Here is an 18,911-nt window from a genome sequence, read left to right as displayed (position 1 = left end):
TTTCCTTTTCCTTTTCCTTTTTTCCTTTTTTCCTTTTCCTTTTCCTTTCCCTTTTTCCTTTTCCTTTTCCTTTTCCTTTTCCTTTTCCTTTTCCTTTTCCTTTTCCTTTTCCTTTCCTTTCCTTTTGTTTTTCTAGACAGGGTTTCTCTGTGTAGCCCTGGCTGTCCTGGAACTCACTCTGAAGACCAAGCTGGCCTAGAACTCAGAAATCCACCTGCCTCTGCCTCCTGAGTGCTGGGATTAAATACATGTGCCACCAGTGCCCGGCTTAGAGGCATTTTCTTAATGGGTTTTCCCTCTTGTCAGATGATCTTGGATTGTGTCAGTTGACAACAAAGACAAAAAAAGCAACAAAAACAAATAAAAACAAATAAACAAAAAAACAAACCAAAACCAAACCAAACCAAAACTCAGTAGCAGAAGCAGATGATGCTTAAGATTCTTCCATCTTCTGCAGCTTGATTGAGATATAGCTTAGCTCAATTTGGCCATCACTAACTTGCTAACTACTGGGAAACATTTTTCCCTAAGCAGTTGCTATTGAGAAGCAAGAAATCCCTTCAGCATAGTCTTTCTTTAAATGAATTTAGATCTTAAAGAGCCTATTATGGGATGGTTCTTCCATAACAACAATTTCTTGTTCTCTGTGTACAGCACAGGCGATTTTTTGCAATGGTGCTGATTTGTTTTATCAATTACAGGTGATTATTCAATGCCAACGTAAGTACCACCCTGCCTCAAATTTCTCCTGTCAAACAAATTAGTTAATTATAGTTAAATTCTACTTCACTCAGTGCCCATAACATGAGAGAATGAAGTCAGATTCTTGGCAAAATTATCTCATAAATGGTCTACCCACGTTGTTGATAGAGTCTTTGCTCTCCTCATCATGGTAGTGGGCTAACCCCAAATTCTAAGCTCTTCCTATTCATCCTACAAATCAGCTCCAAAGGTCTAAAAGCCAGGTTCATTACAGCCATGACACCACGTCTGGTACTATACTTTTCTGTTTCTGTGACAAAACACCCTGACAAATTTGATTCCCAACTTCAGATCACAGATCATCATTATAGAGAAGTCAAGGTGAAAGGAACTTGATGCAGCTAGTCACAAGACACCCACATTCAAGAGCAGAAGGTAATGAATTAGCATAAACATGCTTGTGTTCTGCACTTCCTCCACACCTACTGGGCTCCTGTAACCCCCCTTCCCTGGTGAGTCTATTGCATATCCAGCTGGCAATTCAAACTGGTCATTACAAGACAGAAGGTTTATCTCTAGGGCTCGCTCATATGTTGGAAGAAAGAACTGGAAGCTCTGGAAGTTGTCCTGTGACCTCCACACACGTGCTGTGGAATACATAAAATAAATGAATAAATAAAAATAAAATTTAAATAAAAAAACCCCAAAACCACTGACAACAAACTTTTAAAAAAATCACTAACACAGCTTTTTAAACATACAATGTTTGAATTCTAACCTGTGGATTTGGATTCAGTCTGGAATGAGTAGTGCTGGCCTCTAGCCAGCTTCCCTGTCTTGGGAGCTGAATATTCTTTTCTTAAGTCTACATTGAATGACACAGCTTGAAGTTGGGTTTAGGAAATGCTACATACATATGAGAGACTCCTCCTCTGGAGTTCTGGATGTAAAGCATTTAGTAGCATATCATTGATTTGGGGCCAGTACTGACAGTAATTTCCCACTCAGGTAGAGAATGTGCTATTCTGTGTTATTGTTTCTCATTAGCTGTGCGTATATAGTCATTTCAATCTTTTATGCCCATTTTTCCCCAAATAATTTTGTTTCAGGAGTATCTGTTAGCCGTCTTAACTTGACTTTTTGGAGTTTAATAAAAATACCAACTTCGCATAGAAGAGAAAATGATGTAAATGATCTCTTCTTTGTCACTTCATTAGTTTTTGGTTTTGTTGTTGTTGTTGTTTTTGTTTGTTTGTTTTTGTTGTTGTTGTTAGTGGTTTCTCTGTTTGTTTGAGGCAGGGTCTCTCTACATAGCCCTGGCTGTACTGAAACTCACCATGTAGGCCAGCCTGGGCTCAAACTCACAGGAATCTACCTGTTTCTGCCTACCAAGTGCTCGTATAAAAGGCATGCACCACCATGCCTGGCCTTCATTAGATTGAGCTAAAGAGAAAACAGTATTAATTTACTACTGCACATAAAACATGTTCTACAAAGTTAAAATATTTTTGTAATGTCAGTTAATCAGTTTTAATACAATTGTTTTGGCAGAAATTAGATTATAGCCTTCCAAAGATCATAATTTAATAAATAATTTCTATGTTCAAGCTAAACTGCTATCATGGTAATATTTCATGCAATTTGGAAGTAGGAGAGCCAGTCTCCTAGTGCAATGTCTTAGTTCATTTTCTGTTGCTATGAGAGAATACTACAGACTGGGACATTTATAAATGAGTACAGATTTCTTTGGCTGATGAATCTGGAGACAGGGATGTCCAGTGTCATTCTCACAGTCTCTGGGGAGTGTGTTCATGCTGTGGCATTCCATGGTGGAAGGTAGAAAAAAATACATTTCTTAGTTACTCATTTTTTATTGAAATAGCATGACCCAGGCAACTTATAAAGGAATGCATGTAATTTAGAACACATGCTCTAAAGTGTTAGTAAATGATCATTAAGGATGGAAACATGGCACCAGGCAGGCAGTCATGGTACCTAAGAAGTAGCAGAGAGCTTATATATAATCTATATGCAAAAGGTGGGAGCCACATGTGCATGTGTGTGTGTATATAGGTGTGTGTGTGTGTGTGTGTGTGTNAGGTGTGTGTGTGTGTGTGTGTGTGTGTGTGTGTGAGGGGGGAGGGAGAGGGAGAGGGAGAGGGAGAAGGGGAGGGGGAGGGGGAGGGGGAGGGAGAGGGCGAAAAAGAGTTAACTGGGAACTGTTCTAGCAGTTGACACCTCTAAACCCTCCCCCATTGGCATACCTCCTCCAATAGTCCATACTTCCTATTTTTTCCAAGGCAGTTCTACCAATTGGAGAACAAGAATTCAAATATATCAGTCCATGAGGACCATTCTCATTCCAGAAAGGACAAAACTTTTAATCAATTAGTTTGGATAATTATTAATCCACTACCATGATGAGGTTATGAATGAATCACCTGTAATTTAGCTTTGGTTTTTCTTTTTAAAAAGGATTTATTTTGTAAGACTCTGACCAGCCTTAGCTACCAGGGGCTCTCTGAGTGAACCATGCAGAGCTGGGAATCGATGCAAAAGCAAGAGGAACTTATTGTTCCAGTGCCCTGGGGTTGTCCTGCACCCAAAGGAGAGGCAGCAACCCAGGGCAGCCCCTTTGGGTAGTTTTTATACAGTTTCCAGGGACAGAATAGAGCATCAGCAACTAGGAACAATATGGTTAGTGGAACAGTGTGCCCTGTAAACTTATTGGTCTTTAGAGAATGAGGTAGTAGGGACTTCCCATATCTGCAGGTGGCCAATGGTTGGTCCCCCCTACGGTCTTTCTGAGGAACATAATCAGACTCTCCCTCCTGGAGGGGAGGGATGCCTGGTGGAATTTTCCAAAGGTCCTGAGCTGACCTTTTCAATTTCATGTATGTGAGTTCACTGTGCTGTGTTCAGGCACACCAGAAGAGGGCATCAGATCCCTACAATAGATGGTTGTGAGACAACATGTGGTTGCTTGGAATTGAACTCAGGACCTCTGGAAGAGCAGTCAGTGCTTTTAATCACTGAGCCATGTCTCCATCCCTAGCTCTTTTCAACATTGCCACATTGAGGATAAAGTTTCCAGCACATGAATTTTGGGAGAACACAGTGAAATGACAGTAGATGTGTTCCTATTCCTCTTTGCTGTTGGTACTTCTTGTGATTTTTAAATAAACTTGTTATAAAACTCCTGCAAATAAAAAAATGCCAGAAACGAAAAAATGTTACACCTAGAAAACAGATTAGCTTCAAATCCTCTTTCATAACTCGTGTCTGTTACCTGCATTTATCCTTCTACAGACAGCCCCAATATTTCTTTTAAAACTTTTATCTATTAATTCTTTCATGTATTACATACGGACCTCACCACCTTCCCTTTTCCCTAATCCACTCCTCCTCCATTTCCCTTCAGAAAATGACAGACCTCCCACTGATATCAACCAGCTATGCATATCAAGTTGCAGTACGAGTAGGCACATCCCCATGTATTCAGTATGGACAAGGAAACCCAGTAGGAAGAAAAGGGTCACAAAAGCAGGCAACAGAGTCAGAGACAACCACTACTCCCACTGTTAGGAGTCCTACAAGAAGGCCAAGCTATACAACCATAAGATACATGCAAAGGGCCTAGGTCAGACCTATATAGGCTCCCAGATTGCTGTGTCAGACTCCATGAGCTCGCATGAGCACAAGTTAGTGATTCTGTGGGTTTCTTGTAGTGTCTTTGACTCATTTAGCTTCTACAGTCCTTTCTACCACTCTTTTGAAGGATTCCCCAAGCTTCACCAGCATGGGCTGTTGAAATGGAAACTTAAGGGTTCTTTGGACAGTTGATTGGATGGTGTTCGAGTGGGCAAACATGTGAAGGAACATTTTGTTAAAGTGGACACAGGTGAAAGGCTAAGACAGACTCTTTAAGGAATGCTTCGCTGAAGCAGACACAGGAGAGAGCATGTTCTGCTAAAGCAAGCATATGAAACATGCTATAAAAGATTCTTTGCTAATGGCACACACGTTTTGCTTTGTCTTATGTTGCGTAGTTGAGCTGCATTTGTTGGGATGCCATAGAGAGAAACACACCAAAAAATGTTCTGGTGGTGTACCTCAGTTTGTTGCCTCTTCTGCAGATGTGGGTTGATTGGATGCACATGCTGAGGCAAGACCCATGCTGAGGTGAAGCATGTGAAGGACATGTGATGTTTGGAGGGTATAAATAGAATTCCGTGGAATAACAGAGACACAGCTTGACTTGCTAGTATAGCTAGCTAACTTGTGGGTTTTGAGTCTTCGCTGATCTTTGCTTCACTGAGAGAGGCACAGCTGAAAACTTCTGGTGTTCCTGTTGGTCCCTCCTGCCGACTCAAGCAAAGGATGAGGCTTGGCTGTCTCTGCTAGGTCATGTCACTGCTGCTGATTCATGTTTGCTATCCCAACTCTACCAAACTGAACTACTGGTGTATCTGTGAGGTGTTTGAGAGTGGCTCAAGCTATCGCTGCCTACTAACCTGTGAACTGAACTGCTGATTTCCAGACAACACAGATGGGAGCTGCTCGGAGGCGCCTTTCTAAACAGATTTCCTTCTCCCCTGCTTCCCCTGCTCCACCCTGGCCTGTATCTTTTCTTTTCCACTATCTCTGGTGTGTGGTGGGTTACAAGGGAGGTAAAAGCATTTAAAAATCATCATTAAAAATAGGATTTGAAAAAAATTAAAGTTACAAGCTGTCTCTTCTGATATTGATCTTAGCTATTCTGTTGGGTATAATATGAAATCTTAGAGCTGTTTTGATATGCTGATGGGTAAGGATGTTGAACATTTCTTTAACTGTTTTTGACCATTTGAGATTTCTTTGTTGAGACTTTTCTGTTTGTTGATGTCTAGTTTCTTGAGTTCTTTATATAATTTTACATATTAGCCCTCTATGTTCTTGTATCTGGTGAGACTTTTTTGTGGCTGTGTATATGGTCAGTTTTGGAGAAAGTTTCATAAGATGCAGAGAGGGAGATTCATTCTTTTGTTTTTGGGTGAAATGTTCTATAGATGTGTGTTAGGTCTGTGTGATTTATAATGCCTGTTAGCTGCATTATTTCTCTGTTTATTTATTGTCTGGATGATGTCCTTTGGTGAGAGTCAGGTATTGAAGTCTCCCACTACTAACATTTGATGCTCAGTGTGTGATCTAAGCTTTAGTAAAGTTTCCTTTACAAATGTGGATGCCCTTGCATTTGGGATATAGATGTTCAGAATTGAGACATACTTTTAGTGGATTTTTCCTTTAACAAATATGAAGTTTCCTTCCCTGACTTTTTGAATAATTTTAGTTGGAAGTACATGTTTTTTAGATATAAGAATAGCTATACCAGCTTATTTCTTGGGTTCATTTGCTTGGAAAAATCTTACCCTATCCACTGAGGTTATGTGTACCTTTGTTTATGAAGTGTTTGTTGTTGTTTTGTATGCCACTGAAGGATGAATTCTGTTTTTGCATCCATTTTGTTAGCTTGAGTCATTTTATTGGGGGAAATTATTCCATTGATATTGACAAATATTAATTACCAACGACTGTTAATTCCTTTTATTTTGTTATTGTTGGTAGTGGTAGTGTATGTGTGTCCATATGCATGTATGTGCCTGTGTGTGTTTCCCTTTTTTGGTTTTGCTTGTGTAAGATTTTATATTGCCTGTGTTTTCTTGGGTGAAGTTAACCTTCTTGGGTTAGCGTTTTCCTTCTAGTATTCTCTGAAGGGCTAGAATTGTAGCTAGATATTGTTTAAATTTGACTTTGTCAAGCAATACCATGATTTCTTCATCTATAGTGATGGACAGTTTTGCTGGGGATAGTAGTCTGGACTGGCATCTGTGGTCTCTTAGTAGTCTGTCCAGGCCCTACTTGCTTTTACAGTTTCCACTGAGAAAACACATGTAAGTCAAATAGGTCTGTCTTTATATGGAATTTGGTCTTTTTTCCTTTGTAGCTTTTAATATTCTTTCTTTGTTCTGTATATTTAGTGTTTAGTTGCTATGTGATAGGGGTGGGTTTTCTTTTCTGGTTCCATTTCATTGGTGTTCTGTAAGCTTCTTGTTTTTTTTTTTTGTTTGTTTGTTTTGTTTTGTTTTGTTTTGTTTTGTTTTAAATAAACATGTCCATTTTCCAGCTAGGAAATTTTTCTTCTATGATTTTGTTAAAAATATTTCTGGGACTTTTCACCTTCTATTCCTACTATTTTTAGACTTGTCCTTTTCAGAGTTCCTCAGATTTCTTGTCAGATTTTGAGTCAGGGATTCCTTTAGATTTAACATTTTCTTTGAGCAATGTATCAACTTCATCTATTCTATCGTCCACCCTTGAGATTTTCTCTCCCATCTCTTACATTCTGTTGGTGATGCTTGAGTCTTTAGTACCTGTTCATTTAATTAAAAAATTTCACGTTTGAGATACCCTTAGTTTGTGTTTTCTTTATTGCTTCTATTTCTATTTTCAGGTCTTGAACAATTATATTAATTTCCTTTACCTTTTGGGGGCTTTAAAATTCTTCTTCTTCTTTTTCTTCTTCTTCTTCTTCTTCTTCTTCTTCTTCTTCTTCTTCTTCTTCTTCTTCTTCTTCTTCTTCTTCTTCTTCTTCTTCTTNTCCTTCTTCTTCTTCTTCTTCTTCTTCTTCTTCTTCTTCTTCTTCTTCTTCTTCTTCTTCTTCTTCTTCTTCTTCTTCTTCTTCCTTCTTCTTCTTCTTCTTCCTTCTTCTTCCTTCTTCTTCTTCTTCTTCTTCTTCTTCTTCTTCTTCTTCTTCTTCTTCTTCTTCTTCTTCTTCTTCTTCTTCTTCTTCTTCTTCTTGGCTTTCTTTAAAGGATTTATTCAGTTCCTCCAATTATTTGTGTTTTCCTGAAATTCTTTAAGGAATTTATTCATTTCCTCTTTAAGGACCTCTATCTTTAAGGAGTTTATCCTTGTTGGGTGGATATTTTTTCCCCTTGGTTTCTGTCTTCTCTCTGGCCTTCTGGCCTGAGTAGCCTGTGGTTCTGGGGATTAGGATTCCTCAGGTCCAGCAGGGTGTCTCTCCTGGAGTTTTGGTAGCTCGAGTCACCTCTGGGATTTAGGGTGCTACTCTTCCTTCTAGGATTCTGAAGTTGTGGGAACTGGTGTGGCCTCTGAGGTTCTGGGTACTAATGTGGCCTCTCATTGCACAAGGGACTTCTGCTGGAGTTGTGGGCTGGGATATGGGATCAAGGAGGGAGGTGCTGTTGGGGAAAGCTGAGTGGGCTCTGAGGAAGCATTGGATGTCTGTGGGATGTGTCTTACTAGGAGGTTCTTCATCCCAACTTCATGTTCTTTTTTATTACTATTGTTATTATTAATAGTCCAATTGATATTAATTGAGTCAAATTGGTGCTGACTATGAATGCTTTGCTTCAGAGACATCTACTAGGACATAGGCAACTTACAGAACCATATTCCCAAAGAAAAGTAACTTTTGGGCCTTAGATGCCATCATCTGCAATGGCCCATCACATATGGGTGGAGACAGGAGAACCTCTCTTACATCCATGTTAGAATTTTGAATGGCTTGATTTTGTGTAGGTCTTGCGTGGGTTACCACAGCTGCTGTGAGTTGATGTATACATCTGCCATATCATAGCTGGAAGCTAGCATTTCACAGGACTCCTACTCATCATTCAGGTCTTGCCACTCCTCTTAAATTGAACAGCTTATCTTATATGTCTGGGAGTTTTTGAAGGCAGTTATGTCTGTGTACCAGTTGCATACCTGGAATCCTAAGAGGCAAAAAGAGGGCATCATATCACTTGTAGCCAGAGTTACAGTTGGTTGTGAGCTGCCATGTAGGGTCTAGGAATCACACTTGGTTTTCAAGAAGAGGAGCAAGGATTCTTAACCACTGAACCATCTTTACAGCCTCCACCTATTCCTTTATGATGTTTTTATCTTTGTAGTGAAGGATGTTGATATAGATAATTAACCCATGACTAAACACTGAAAACTACTTATGCTCAGCCCTTAGACAAGCTTCTCACTTAAAAAGAACGCCTCATTGGGCAATGTTGCGATCAGCACAAATGTATGGATATAAACATAAATACCAAGAAATAGTCTGACAACATGACTATTTAGTGAAACAACATTAGCAAGTTCCCCCTATGGCCTGTGGTCTCCCAAGTGATGGGCTTTCCCCCAAGTTTATAGTACTAGATATAAAAACCCCTCCTTTGGAGCAGAAAGTTGTTGGCTACCCCCATGACTCTCGAGCCACTCTCTTTCATTCATTGGAACCACTTGCCTAGAGGTGGGTATTGGTGCTTCCAATCTGGTTATGGTGGGTTATAAGGAGCAAAGGTGATAGCCTGTGTTATTTTAGGTGCCTCTTGGACTTCCCTGACTAAGAAGATATTCTGTTCCTGTTAGATTTTTATTAAATAATCCATGTCTTCTGGGAGCAGTATTGTTCATCCACAGGGGCTAACCAAAAATAATGATATATAAATAAGCCTTATGGAAATCTAGTAGACTATAAAGTTATCTAGTAGAAAAAGTTATCAGTGGTAATTATATTTTATGTAATAATTTACACAAAAGATATTTATACCTTTGAGGAAAAAAAAACCACTGAATGTTCTTATTATTGGACATTTCTATTTCCAAACCCATAATTTATTTTTATGTTCATAACACTGTGCTTTGATGTAGAGATAAGTTTTTGAATATTTGTTTTGAGTAATCAAATAATTCACATATTAAAGTGTTTTTAAGAAAAGGACTATAACAAAGCAACCATGAAAATTATCACTTTAGTTCTGTTTCTGTCCCCTAACACAATAAATATCAGTTGCTTATGTATCCTTACACAGCTGTTTAATAAAAGCATAAAAGGGCTTATCTCCCTGCCTCTACTTTTCACACATGGTAGTACATCTTGTACAGTTTTTCACAGATTGTTGGAGATTGTTTCAAAGCCCAGTAAGAGTCTCTAAGAGTGCCACCTTCCCCATCCTCATCTTTACTTCACTGTGCCTCTTCCTCTATCCCTCCATCCCTTTTAGTAGCTGGCTAAAAACAGATGTTATTTTGTAGTTGTTTTGCTGTTTGTTATCCACCCTGCTTTTGTGGGACATCCAAATTGCTTCTCATCTTTCCATTACAGGCCCCATTTCAGAAATGACATTTTATAAGGTCTTTTCACCTGTGTGTCAATATATATTTGAGAGAATTTTTTGAAGTGATGTTTCAGGATTAAAAGTACTTTTTAAACATAATTTTGATAAATACTGTGAAATGGCTGTCTGAAGGGGTTGCACCCATTCACATGTGCAAATGTCTGTCTCCACTGCCTGGCCAAACAGTACCATTAATCTTCTACATTTTTGGTCATCAGCTAAGTGAAGAATTGTATTTTGGTGTAGTTTTAATTTTCATCACTCTTTTTGTATTCTTCATGTGCTTAAGAATTATTTGTGTTTCATTTTCCACCAACTGTCTATACATATTGTTTGCCTATTTTTCCTTTGGGCCATTTGTTATTGTATAATAAATGGTCTTTCCCATTTATTGGCTTGTGATATGGTTGCAAGTGTTTATTCCAATTTGTCATTTTTATTTTGCTATTGCTTATTGTGGCTTTCATTGCAAATATTGTTTTAAAGTTTTTGTGTGTGTTGTAAAATTTGTCAGTCTTTTGATTTACAGTTTTTGTGTCATATTTAAATAGGTCTCCCCTCCATCAACATTACAGAGATAATTCTTCTTGGCCACTTGTAATTCTTTTATGCTTTCATTTTTACAATTGCCTCTTTCATCTGTTGGGAATTTATCCTGTTATAGAATATGAGCCATAGCTTTAATATTGCTTTGTTTAGATGCCTATCCAATAGCATCTATTGAATAATCCATCTTTTCTTCACATATTTGAGATACAGCTTTGATACCTTTGTTATATTTACAATTATGGTACACACTCTGAATCAAGGTCTGTGCTAGATACTATGGAAACTTTAATAGGGTAATATATTAACAATTCTTGTGGTCAGAAATTGCCATCTCAGTATGATGGCACATAGAAAGATGAAATAGTGGGTTGATTTCAAGGAAAGCTTCACAGAAAGGTGGGCATCTGTTTTTCTCTTGACAAATGTACATGAAAATAGATAACAAAAACACTAAAAGGAGAATTGGATAAAGGAAGGAACGGAGAATGCTTGTTCATAACCATTAACCAAACAGACTGGACGAGGAAAGATAAATGTTGATTAGCAAATGTTTAAATTGCATCCATTTCCTATAATAAAACCACTGAAAATGTTTTCATTTCATAGGAACATATCTCAGAAACCTAAGGGGAAATTATTTTTATAAATGATGTTTCTTAAAGGTATTTTCCTCTTAGTTAAAATGTAGGCATAAGGATATTTATAAAAGATGGCTTCACTCTCAAACTGAACAAGACCAGCATAATGAGAATAGCAGTCAACATGCCAGCATAGACAGGAAATTCCACATGGTTTTGTCCCTAGACGAAGAGCTAGAGATGGGTAACAACTGCTCAGAAATAGAAAATTTGTTGTTTCTAGTGATGAGCTCCTACATAGCTTGTCCTTCCCCAAGTGGTGCTACCTTATAAGACACTGCCCTCGGCCCTCTCAGTTGGGTGTCATGGTTACTTCTTTCAGAGCAGGTACAGAGACAAGTCGAAATCTGCTTCACTCCTGTCAGTCTCAGATCTCTGAGATTCCTGGGATCTAAGCTCACTCAGCCTTGCCAGATCTTATGCCTGTGTGGTGGCATGGTCCACTTGCATTACAGTTTAATGCACTTGTTTTTCAATTGACTATATTGTTTTTACATATCAACAAATTTTCACTGTTTAAAATGTAATTTTATAACTGTGACTTATGCCTACTATTATAGGTAAGTTTATTCCTGTGCTCCTTATAGTAAATAAAGCTCTCCCATGACTTGTTACATGGCATGTTTAGTTTTAACACAAGTCTGTACACATTGCTCCAGCATTATCCCTCATTTACATTTTGTGCTAGGTTTAAATTGCTCTGAACCTTTGCTTAAAATGTTTATTGTTATGTTATAATTTCTGTTATAGCTTTTCTTTTCCCCACAAGACCATGAGTTACAGGAAGCAGAAAATATCAGATATTGTTGTGTTGAGTAGCATGATTAAGCTACTTAGTAAACTTAGCAAAATTGTTTTATTACATGTGAAAAGAAAAACAACGGCAAGCAAAACTGCATTATTAATCATGATCATATCTCCATAATGAACTTAGTAGAAGAAGGATATTAATATTTTTAAAAATATTCTCCATTTCAAAGTTTACCAAATCATTTTCCTTGTTGTTTGTAAGTTGTTGTTCATGTTGTCATGATTATGATGATACATACGTCTTTTGTAGCTGACTAGCCTATGTAACATGAATCTTCAAGAATCCTTTTTGTCATCTTCTTGTATTTTTTATAGGTTATTTTATTTATTTGCATTTTAAATGTCATCCCCCTTCCCAGTTCAACCTCCTATCCTCTCCCCTGTCCTCTCTGTTTCTATGAGGATGCTCCCCTCCCCACCCACCCCCTCCTTCCTCAGCACCCTAGCATTTGCCTATGCTGGGTCATTGAGCCTCCACAAGACCAAGGCCCCCCTCCCCTTCTATTGATGCCAGAAAAATTCATCCTCTGCCCAATATGCAGCTGGAGTCATGGATCCCTCCATGTGTACTCTTTGGTTTGTGGTTTAGTCCCTGGGAGCTTTGTGGAGTCTGGTTCATTGATATTGTTTTTCTTCCTGTAGGGTCACAAATCTCTTCAGGTCTTGCTTTAACTTCTCCATTGGGGTTCTTACACTTGATGGTTGGTTGTGTGCATCCACATCTGTATTGGTCAGGCTCTGGCAGAGCCTCTCAGGGACAGCTCTTGTCAGCAAGTGCTTCTTGGCATCAGCAATTGTGTCTGGGTTTGGTGCCTGCAGATGGGATGGATTCTTAAAACCCAGGATATCAAAAACCATTCTCAACAATAAAAGGACTTCTGGGGGAAGCAGCATCCCTGAACTGAAGCTGTACTACAGAGCAGTAGTGATAAAAAACCACGTAGTATTGGTATAGGGACAGACACGAATAGAACTGAAGACCCAGAAATGAAACCACATACCTATGGTCTCTTGATCTCTGACAAATAAGCTAAAACTATCCAGTGGAAAAAAAAACACAGCATTTTCAACAAATGGTACTGGTTCAACTGGTGGTTGGCATGTAGAAGAATGCAAATTGATCCATTCTTATCTCCTAATACAAAGCTCAAGTCCAAGTGGATCAAGGACCTTCATAAAAAATCAGATACACTGAATCTAATAGAAGAGAAAGAGGGAAAGAACCTGGAACACATTGGCACAGGGGAAAATTTCCTGAAGAGTATATCAATGGCTCATCCTCTAAGATCAACAATTGACAAATGGGATTTTATAAAATTAAAAAGCTTCTGGAAGGCACAGGACATTGTCAATGGACAAAACCAACAGAGTGAAAAAGGATCTTTACCAATCCTACATCTGATAGAGGGCTAATATTCAATACATACAAAGAACCCAAGAAGTTAGACTCCAGATAACCAAATAACCTTACTAAAAAATGGGGTATAGAGCTAAACCAAAAATTCTCAACTGAGGAATCTTGAATGGCATGAAGCACCTAAAGAAATGTTCAACATCCTAACTCATCAGGGAAATGCAAATCAGATCAACCCTGAGATTCCACCTCACACCAGTCAGAATGGCTTAGGTCAAAAACTCAGGTGACAGCAGATGCTGGTGAGGATGTGGAGAAAGAATACTCCTCCATTGCTGATGGGATTGCAAGCTGGTACAACCACCTTGGAAACCAGTCTGGTGGTTCCTCAGAAAATTGGACATAGTACTACTACTGTTGCTATACCACTCCTGCGCATATACTCAGAAGATGCTCCAACATATAACAAAGACATATGCTCCACTATGTTCATTGCAGCCTTATTTCTAATAGCCAGAAGCTGGAAAGAATCCAGATGTCCCTCACCAGAGGAATGGATACAGAAAATATGGTACATTTACACAATGGAGTACTACTCAGCTATTAAAAGCAATGACTTTATGAAATTTGCAGACAAATGGATAAAACTAGAAAATATCATCCTGAGTGTGGTAACTCAGTCACAAAAAGACCATACAATTTGTACTCACTGATAAGTGGATATTAGCCAAAACAAAAACAAAAACAAAAACAAAAACAAAAAAAACCTTCAAAATACCCAGGATACAACTCACAGACCATATGATACCCAAGAAGAAGGAAGACCAAAGTATGGATGCTTGAGTTCTATTCAGAATGGGGAAGAACATAATCACAGGAGGTAGAGGGACAGAGGGGTCTGGGAGGNGAGAGGAGGAGGAGGGAAAAGGGGGTTCAGCATCAGGTGTGGGAGGGGACGGGAGAAGTCTAGTGGGTCAGGAAAGTGGATGGAGCTGTGTAGCAGTGGAGGATGGGGAACTGGGGTAGCTACTAGACTGTCCCAGATGCTATGGACCCAAGAGGTTCCCAGGACCCAACAGGGATGACATTAGCCAAAATACCCAACAAAGGGGAGAGAGAACCTGTAAAGACCATATCCAGTGGATAGGTACGGCCCTTGGTTAAGGGATGGGACCACTCACCCGTCTCAAAAATATTAATCCAGAATTGTTCTGACAAAAGGAAATTCAGGGACAGAGTGGAGCAGAGACTGAAAGAAAGGCCATCCAGATACTGCCACACCTAGGGATCCATCGCATCTACAGACATCAAGAGTTCTTTTGAGGGCTGGTGAGATGGCTCAGCTGGTAAGAGCACTGACTGCTTTTCCAAAGATCATGAGTTCAAATTCCAGCAACCATATGGTGGCTCACAACCATCTGCAACGAGATCTGACGCCCTTTTTTGTAGTGTCTGAAGTCAGCTACAGTGTATTTACATATAATAAATAAATAAAATCTTTAAAAAACAAAACAAAACAAAAGTTCTTTTGAATGAAAAAAAATTAGTTGGAAAGATACTTTTGGAATTATATTTATGTTGTAAACAGAAAGTTTGTTGTACCCTGAATTTATTTACTTAATATAGTATCTTTATTATTGATTTTATGTGTGAATACAATGTATTTTTATATTCACCCCAACTCATTCTCCTAATCCCTCTCAGATCCCCCTCCCCATTTCATGATATTTTTCAATAGCCAAATTGATTCTAATTTGTGTTGTCCATATATCCATGGGTGTGGGGCCACTTACTGGAGCATGGTCCATCTACTAGGGGCTGCAACCTTAAAAACAAAACAAAACAAAACAAAACAAAACAAAACAAAACAAAACAAAACAAAACAATTTCCTCTCCACTAGAGGCTATCAACTGACAATAGTTCTTCAATTAGTAGTAGGGACTCACAAGACCTTTTCCTCCTCCTTTGTCGAACATTGAGTTTGATTATGTGCAAGTCTTGTGTAGGCAAATACAGCTGTTGTTAGTTCATTATCGAAGTGGTCCTGGAATATTTAAATGGAATTCTTTCATTCTGGTCCTCCCCAACTTAGTTCTCTTCTTAAAATTTTTTTACCCTTTCTTCCAGCCTTGGGTGACAGGAGTGTAATATAGATGTCCCATTTGGGGCTGAGTACTCCATAGACCCTTGCTCTTGCACTAGCTGTGAATCTCTGTATTAACTGCTGTTCACTGACAAAGAAATTGATGGGGTCCTAGAGCTGCCATAATCTGTGCATATAAAGGTATTTAGAAGGCAATTTAGAAGGCATTTAGAAGGCAATTGGATCCTCTGCCTATTCACCAGAGTGAAACAGTGTCATTTGGACATTACAGGATAACAGCAGCTGTCTTTGCCTACAGAAGACTAGCACATAATCAAACAATAGTATGGGGTTCATCCCTGTTACCCATGAGACTTCAACCATAGGTTCTTGGCCAGATTAACAATACTAAGCATGCACTTCATCTGGTAGAGTGGGCCTTAAAACTAATCAGAAAACAGTTGCTTAGTCCAATGTTTGTGGCACTATTCCACCTAGGGGTATATGAAAGGAAAATGGGGGATGGGGTGTAATGAAGAGGGTAATGTAAGTAGGGAAGTATGGAAAGGTAGAGTAGGGGAAGGGTGTAGAAAGTGATAGCTAACACACACACACACACACACACACACCATGGAGCCATGTGTGTGCTTATGCAGGCATATCTTAATCTAAAACATTTAATTGAAGTTACCCTACAAAATATTTCTTCCAGAAGACACAGAATTCTTTCCACATCTCAACTGAATTCATCTGTAAACTTTATAATATCTTACATATTTTATGGAAGTAAGAGTTTTTAGTATGTGCTTATCAAACTAAAATTTGCCTCTAAAATTGTTCATTCTGTTTTCAAAATTTCCCACTGATCATAGATATAAGACACTTTTTATCATTTCTTTATTACCTTGTGTTTAGAATATTTCAGATAAATATTGCCTGGAAATTAAGTGCTTTGTATTATCAGTAACTTGCACAACTTTTTTATTAGAGAAAATTCTGTAGGGAATAGTTTGCTTCTCTGAATATTTATAAATTACCTGATTTATAAGCATATAAACATTGAGTTTAAGATGTTGTTATTTGTTTGAAAGATATCTAGAGAGAATAAATTTTTGATATGATTTAAATTATTTTATTGCTACTCATATAATACAGAGTATGTGCCAAATTTTATTATTTAGATTATACTTTTTGTTTTAGAACATAGTTTCTGAAATACTCATAGTATTACTTTGTATTTGAGGTTATTTAGGAGTATGACTCATATGCTACACATGTGAATAATATATTTCATGTCTTTATAGGATGGGCATTAATGTAGGTGCAGGACTTGCAAACTTACTGCCTTTGAATTGAATCTGGTTCACCAAGTCTTTCTATGACTATGGTTTTATTTGAAGACTACGTTATTCATTCATTTGCATATTACCTGTTAAAACTTCATGTTGTAATAGCTTGCTCTGCAAAGTCATGTTCTTTATAGACAAAATGTGTTTTTCTGACCTATATATTAACCTCACAGATTAATTGGATCCTTATATTCCAGAGATTGGTTATGTGTTGATTTTTAAGTATTTTCTACCCTGCCTATTTTTTGTTCCTAACATATGAAAAGTGAGGCAGTCCACAGGTATTAACCTAAACAAATTTCAAGAAATCTGTATTTGAGATAGAGTATTACAATGTAGCCTGGCTGTTCTAGAACATGTACCAGGCTGGCCTCAAACTTGTAGCAGTACTCTTGCCTCTACCTTCCAAGTGCTGGGATCACAAGTCTGTGGGATTAAGCCTGATTTATGTCATCTTTTTGATCATCATATTCTATCTCTACTTTTAAGCACAAGTATTCAAAGTTCACATGAAACCTTAAAGCTTCCTAATGCTGCAATCCTCTAATACACTTCCTCATGTTACAGTGACACTCCCCAAAATAAAATTACTTTTCTTACTACTTCATAACTGTAATTTTGATATTGTTGTAAATTGTAATGTAAATATCTGTATTTTCCAATGACCGTAGGCAACAGCTGCTAAAGGGTTGTTCAATACCTGAAGGGGTTTTTGACTCCTAGGTTGAGAATCACTGCTTTAAGGTTTTGTCATGAGATGGTATAAGTTCTCTCAGGTTCTTTAAATACCCAGGTGTAGAGTTACATCCCCCCCCAAACCTACTTTATTTAGGGTTCTTAAACTCTTTAACCTCCCTTCTAGCCACCCTCCAGAGGTAGGGAAAATGAAGGTTAATAGGAAAAAGGGGTTGTGGACCTGTTTAGAAGTAGTTCCTTGGGGGCAATTCCACTCTTCTTTGTCAGGATACTAGTAGTCCATTTCAATAGCAAACACCAAACATGACCACACCATCCAGCAGAAACAGCAAGAGTCCATTGAATCTGTATGAGTCAACAGAAGCAGTCAGAATCAGCCAGAATACCATGAAACATTCTTTAGCTTGTTTCTCTACAAAGTTAATACCAGCAAAGACCAGGGAAGACCAGTGAATTTTTGCATGGTACAGTGTTGCAAGAGCATCCTCTCATTATTTGTGAAATTATTTATATTCTTTCTAAACATCATGTGCCCTCTCAAGTGTCTATTTTCAGCAAAACATCACATGCCCTTTAACAATACAGCTTCCAGAAAAACACCAGACTAGGCAAAACCAGGATAACCATGATGGTATACATTGACCCCCTATGATGGTCTGAATGAATAAGAAGTTCCTCATTCATGGGTATTTTGTTCCCTATTCTAAGGAGGAATGAAGAATCTATTCATTGGTCTTCCCTCTTCTTGATCTTCTTGTGTTTTGAAAATTGTATCTTGGGTGTTCTATGTTATGGGCTAATATCCACTTATCAGTGAGTGCATATATAATTACTTTTGTGATTGGGTCACCTCATTGTCTTAGTCAGGGTTTCTATTCCTGCACAAACCTCATGACTGAGAAGCAAGTTGGGGAGGAAAGGGTTTATTCAGCTTACACTTCCATACTGCTGTTCATCACCAAGGAATTTCAGGACTGGAACTCAAGCAGGTCAGAAAGCAGGAGCTGATGCAGAGGCTATGGAGGGATGTTCTTTACTGGCTTGCTTCCCCTGGATTGCTCAGCCTGCTCTCTTATCGAGCCAAGATGACCATCCCAGAGATGGTCCCACCCACAAGGGGCCTTTCCCCCTTGATCATTAATTGAGAAAATGCCTTACAGAAAATGCCTCTCATGGAGGCATTTCCTCAACTGAAGCTCCTTTCTCTGTGATAACTCCAGCTGTGTCAAGTTGACACAAAAGTAGCCAGTACACTCACTAAGGATGATATCCTCCAGATACATCCATTTGTCCCAGAAATTCATAAATCCATTGTTTTTAATAGCTGAGTAGTACTCCATTGTGTAAAAGTACCACATTTTCTGTATCCATTCTTCTGTTGAGGGACATCTGGGTTCTTTACAGCTTCTGGCTACTATAAATAAGGCTGCTATGAACATAGAAGACTATCCAAAGAATATCCCACCCGGGGATACATTCCATAATCAGCCACCAAACCCAGACACTATTGCATATGCCAGAAAGATTTTGCTGAAGGGACCCTGTTATAGCTATCTCGT

The sequence above is a fragment of the Mus caroli genome, chromosome 4 (genome assembly GCF_900094665.2).
Source record: "Mus caroli chromosome 4, CAROLI_EIJ_v1.1, whole genome shotgun sequence".
NCBI lineage: Eukaryota > Metazoa > Chordata > Mammalia > Rodentia > Muridae > Mus > Mus caroli.
The sequence above is the reverse complement of the archived record's forward strand: the minus strand, read 5'-3'. Positions refer to the sequence as shown.